Raw genomic sequence first — 6,093 nt, forward strand, 5'->3', positions numbered from 1 at the left:
GATTCAAGATTTTTATTTGTCACGTGCTTCCTTGTGCAAGCACAATTGGCAGTGAAATGGGGATTGCAACTGCTCTGTGCTGTGTTGCAAGGGCGTAGGTTTGACTTGAGCTTTGGTAGGGACAACTTCAACCAAAAAAAAAAGCAAAAAAAAAAAAAAACATAGATTCTTTATCTAGATTAATCTGACTGGTATTATAAAAATTAATCTAGGCTCATTCAATATAGGCCTATGCGCCCTACCGAAATAATGACTATGGCCTATAAGTAAGGAAGACTGTTTCTTAAACCAGGTGGCACATTAGACCAGGGCTCATATCCTTTTCCCAAAATGAACAGTGCAGTAAGTGGTTCATGTTCAACACAGATAATTTTATTTAAACAGAATTGCTTCAACGACTAAGCATATCTAATGGGCCTGGACAACATAGAGAGAGAGAGAGAGAGAGAGAGAGAGAGAGAGAGAGAGAGAATCTGTATCTGACTTTAAAAGGGTAGCGGCTCCTTTAAAGACGTAGGCCAGGCTACTCTTGGGCTCCTTTCTGTAAAAGCAGTCAAGCTCTCCCTTTGTCCAGGGAGAATAAACAACCCTTTTTTACCTGACAATATCTAAAACCTGACTTTTATTCTCAGAATGTCAGAGGAATCACAACTTGAAATGAATTCCTTTTGCCAAAATGTTTGCAACATGCGGCACACGCGGCACGCGGCAACCGAAATGAGCAAGCATAAATCGCATTTAGCTATCGAGTTGTTTGACAGTCGGAATGTTTTGCAATTATGGCATGCATTGTGTGAGGTGTGTGGATAGCCACCAGGCTACAGCAACTAATTCAAACGGTAGCATCTCCAGCATCTTCCCATGACTCTCTTATTCATTCATTCCCATGTTTATTTGCATCTACCAGGGCTTAATCGATGGCTACAATGAGACCGTTAAAACTTGCACTCGAAAGGGAGCGTAGGCGCTTATCTTACCTAGATCTTATGGGGCCGTAGGCTTACTGTTGAGGTAGCATAACTTCTTATGCCATTCGTCTTTTTCTATTTGGTATCTCTGTGGCTCATAAATGTCAAATTCAGAAGGAAACATGTATGCCGTTTGAGTTTAATTCCAATACGAGACAGATGCGTTCACTTTTCAGCACCACCAGCGTGGACCACTCCGCCTGGCCGCATGTCGCATCCAATAGCGGCATGGGTCATCATAGCTCACTAACTAGCCAATTTAAAATGTTTTTAAATGAATGCTACCACTGCACAGTATATCGAAATATTAAACTAATCAATGTAGATTTTCGTTCTTTTATTAAATCTTTTTTTTTTTTCAATTAATAGCCTATGTCAAAAATTGGTCGGGACTATTTTATATCCCTTGAATATTGGTTGTGACATGTCACGACCGTCCCTACCCAAATCTACGCCCATGCTGTGTTGGATGGTAAAAAATAAAAATAATAAAATAAAATAAAATAAAAAATAATTAAAAATAGTTATTGACTTAATTCAAAAAGCGGATGGCTTGAGAGAAAAAACTCTTACGCAGTCTCTCTGTTCTACATCTTATGGAACGTAGTCGTTTCCCTGAGGGCAGCCTTTCGAATATGGAGTGACTAGGATGGAATGTGTCTTTCATAATCCTTTGTGCTCGTGTCGTTGCCCTTCTTGCATATATATCTTCCAGCCCTGGAAGGATGGCGCCAGTGATTTTTTCTGCAGCATGCACTACTCTGTGCAATAATAATAATAATAATAATAATAATAATAATAATAATAATAATAATGGATCGGTTTTATATAGTGCTTTATATAGCGATTTTCTTGGTACTCAAAGCGGCTTGACGTCATCGCTTGACATTGATATATTTTTCCTCATCACCTTTTCTTACAACTTACATCTGCAATGCCTTAATAACAGGTCTGTTTTATTTTTTACTGCTGTTTATTTTTGGATTTGGAGAAAGAAGACACCTGGTGACCTTAGTGACCTTAATGTCAAAGAGATCACTTGGGAACAGTGTTGCCAGATTGGGCTGTTTCCCGCCCAATTGGGCTGCTTTGGATGGCCGTCTGTGGGTAAAAATGGCAGTTTGCAGAAAAACCCGCCCAATTTTTGCCATAGAAATCAATAGAATTGGGCGGGATTTTGTGCTTCTGGGCGGGTTTTGAGCATTTTTTTGGGCTGGAAATCATCAGCCTCATCTGGCAACCCTGCTTGGGAAAACCCACAAGGTTCTGCAACCAAGCCATGGACGTTATCTTGTGTCACCTGATTACAATTTCATATTGCAAGTTTCATATTCAGTCCAGAGTGTTGTCTTTAGCTCAGGTATCGGCAAGCTCTCCAGCGTCTGTTATTTACCAGGGAAGGGCCATGACCACAGGGCAGGCCTGTCACTATACCAGGTTGGCAAACAAGGCAATTGCCAAGGCCCTCTCGCTGAACGGGAGGCCCCCTTGTCATGATTGGTTATGTATTCAAATGACCGCAATGACAAACGCTGTGAGTGAGGCAAAACTGCTGTAAATTCAATGACCAAAAAGTGCAAGGATGTGGTATCAAAATCACTCTTGAGGGGCTCCCTCTCCAATAGATTAATAGTTTAGTTCACTTTGTGCAGAGCTACACTGTAAAACATTGCAAGAAAGTTAAACGTAAAAAAGTAAGTCCTGCTGCCTTAAGTTTGTAAGTTAACTCAACTTGAGGCTTTCTCAAGTTGAGTTAACTTACAAATTTAAGGTAGCAGGAAAGCTTACTTTTTATGTTTAACTGGCTGCAATGTTTTACAGTGTAACCTGTCAACAAAATTGTAATTTCCAAGTCTCAGTCTCTTACTTAAGGCTCTCTGCAATGTCGCAGCAATGTTGTTATGTAGTTCCCGCAAAGAGTGAATGGCCCTGATGGCGGGCCCATCTGCACTGAGAAGAAGGGACTCCCTGTCCCTCTTTGCCTAGGGTCCCCAATTACCTTATAACTGCCCTGTGTGTTATCTTGACCGAAGATTCTAGTATAGAGAGGGGAGCGCTATCCCAAGGAATGCTCAAACAACCAATGGGAATAAACCTCTCTGCATTCCACAACCCAATCATCAGGTCACTCAGCTCATGTTGCTAGGCTAACGTTTCAAATGAACTTTAGCATTCAGTCGAAGGCTCCTTGCACTATCTGCAACGACTGTCCTCTGCAAGCAACAGATTCTTTCACGGGTCTCGAAGTACGAATGCACCTTTAAAAGTAGAGGATGATTGCACGTTAATAAATAGGCTACCATCATAAAAATAAGAGTGACACCTTTTGGACAGGAGAAGTCATACGAGGCGTACTAGATGCTCTCGAAGACTGTTCCTGGAAAACAGGAAACGTTGCTCTAAGAAAGCGAACTTGAGCGCAAAGCCACATGTGAATCAAATGAAGGCGGTTGTAAATCTTAGCTCTCCTCCAGACTTAGGTCGTTAGGTCTGTGTATATGGAGAAGAGCACTACGTATATGCACGTGTGTGAATGAGTCTATACGTATGTGTGTGGTTTGGCAGAGTGTATTAGTCCAGGGAAGCTGACAGGAGGGGGCAAAGGGGTCAATTGTCCTGGGCCCAGGGAGAGATGGGGCCCAGAAGTAGGTCTTCATTAAATTGAATGTATTGAGTGGGGGGGGCCCTTTCTGATGGCATTGTCCCGGGCCCCAGACAAAAGCTGTCAGTGACACAGAAACAGTCTATGAGGATATCTGTATCAGTCTAGCCAATCCATGAATCAATGTTTGACTCCTTGGCTGAATCAACTGACCTGCTAGTGAATGATAGACTGACTAGATTACGGTATACCTTTTTTTAGCACATGAGCAGAAGGTCACGACCGAGTTTCTATTTCTCAAACCATGAGGAAAATCTTTGGTATAGACTTGAGTTACCAGGTAAGGGCCAGGCCAGACCATATTCATGGCAACCATGGCAAAAGGCAAAAGAAGAGAATGCCTTCACACAGACATAGCAACAGTACAAACTTAGCTCCCACAAGGACGATGTCATACCAGATGGCACACTAAGTCTCGAGACCTTACTGTGTGACATCTGCCTACCATGACTTGCAGTAAAAATGCAGCTGGCTCTTATTGAAAACAATGTCTCTGAGCACCCCCCCCCCCACACACACACACACCCTGTGGGAAGGCCTGTGATTTCTGGGAAATATTGTATTCATCTACTGTTATCTACTTAAGTTATTCTTCATACTTTCCACCAATGGATAGTTGAATAGTCTACTTATCCTTATACAGTATATAATTTCATCCATTTCAACCATTTCACCAGGTGAAGGTTTTTTTCCACATGTTTTTTCAAATAATTGATAAGCTGCATAGAGGCATTGTTCAGTTTGATTGTTTAATGTGGAACTAAATCAAACCAGGGTAAAACTGTGTAGTTTTGAACAGTAACAATAACTGCTGATTCTGTTAGTCCCCAAAGGGTTTCATTCACATGCTTGTTAGTTCGAGCAAATAAGTGTACTATGTATGCACTGCATTCCAATCATATACAGTAGTATGACTTGGCTGTATTGACCCCTTTACTGTTTGTACACAGATATAACGTAATCGGTCTGCGCGTGCATTGTTGGAGCAGAAACGACCATTTACTATATTCATTTGTAAAGAAATTAGCCAGGTGTTTTTTGTTTTACCGAATTAAGAAAATGGATGGTCACGACAACTTCAGATATGAAATGAGCGCCAGAGACATTGGCATTCCTGATGTTGTCCTCAGTCCAGTCGGTACGTTTAATTTCTTGTAACCACAATTATTTCCTACTTCTGGAACAGCCTATTCCCTCTCGGAATAGCGTAACAAGTGTACTTTTTAGGATCTCTATTTTTTAACAACCGTACACACTTCAGGACGGCGGGGTCTCTTTAGGGTCTGCACTGTGTCTGTGTGTGTTTAAGGCAACAATGCGCGTACAGTGCCAAACGCAAAAACTGAAAGACATATTGAAAGTGATAGGCTACTTTGTATGCATTTAGATGCCAATAGTAATAATTAGTTTAGAGAACACAAAATACAAACTTGTTTACTGCACATGCAGTACATTTATGTGTGCTCTCTTCGTAAGACAGAGAAAACCAATATTTGGCTTCTATTTTTAAAGCATGACGCCCATATTGCATAAACCATATTGCAGTTATTAGAGGGATCAGGTGCAGACTCTGAGGCATCAATTGAACATTTCAGATGGGTCTGATAAGCAGGGCCACTGACAGGGAGGGGGAACAAAGGGGTCAGTTGTCCCGGGCCCAGGGGAAAGGCTGGGGCACAGAATTGGGACTGCCTTATACAGGGCCAGTTCTAGTCAACTTGGTGCCCTAGCCTAGGCAAGCACGCCCTTTCCTTTCTGTGCATTTATAAATTAGCATCTGTAAACATAGCGTTGTACATGTGATTGAGCACAGCTGTTCTAGTACATATATGGGCAGTCATGGGTGAGCGGTTAGGGCGTCAGACTTGCATCCCAGAGGTTGCCGGTTCGACTCTCGACCCGCCAGGTTGGTGGGGGGAGTAATCAACCAGTGCTCTCCCCCATCCTCCTCCGTGACTGAGGTACCCTGAGCATGGTACCGTCCCACCGCACTGCTCCCCATGGGGCGCCACTGAGGGCTGCCCCCTTGCACGGGTGAGGCATAAATGCAGTTTCGTTGTGTGCAGTGTGCAGTGTTCACTTGTGTGCTGTGGAGTGCTGTGTCACAATGACAATGGGAGTTGGAGTTTCCCAATGGGCTTTCGCTTTCACTTTTCACTTTCACTTTACTTACAGTACTGAGTGCCCATGAACAATCGGTGTCAATGTAAAGTTTGAAGTTTTATTTCACTCAACATTCTAATTCTATAACATTTTCCCAATACTGTGGCGGCCCCAAGACATTTGGGGCCCTAGGCGACCGCCTTATCTGCCTATGCCCATGGCCAGCCCTGGCCTTCATCTACATGCACTGAGAAGGGGGGCCTATTTTGATGATTTTGTCTTGGGCCCGGCCAAAGCTGTCAGCGGCGGCCCTGCTGATACGTAAGGCGCTAAGATAGGCGTCAGCGAGGCCGCCTTCGG

Source organism: Engraulis encrasicolus, chromosome 17 (assembly GCF_034702125.1).
Source record: "Engraulis encrasicolus isolate BLACKSEA-1 chromosome 17, IST_EnEncr_1.0, whole genome shotgun sequence".
In the NCBI taxonomy this organism is placed as follows: domain Eukaryota; kingdom Metazoa; phylum Chordata; class Actinopteri; order Clupeiformes; family Engraulidae; genus Engraulis; species Engraulis encrasicolus.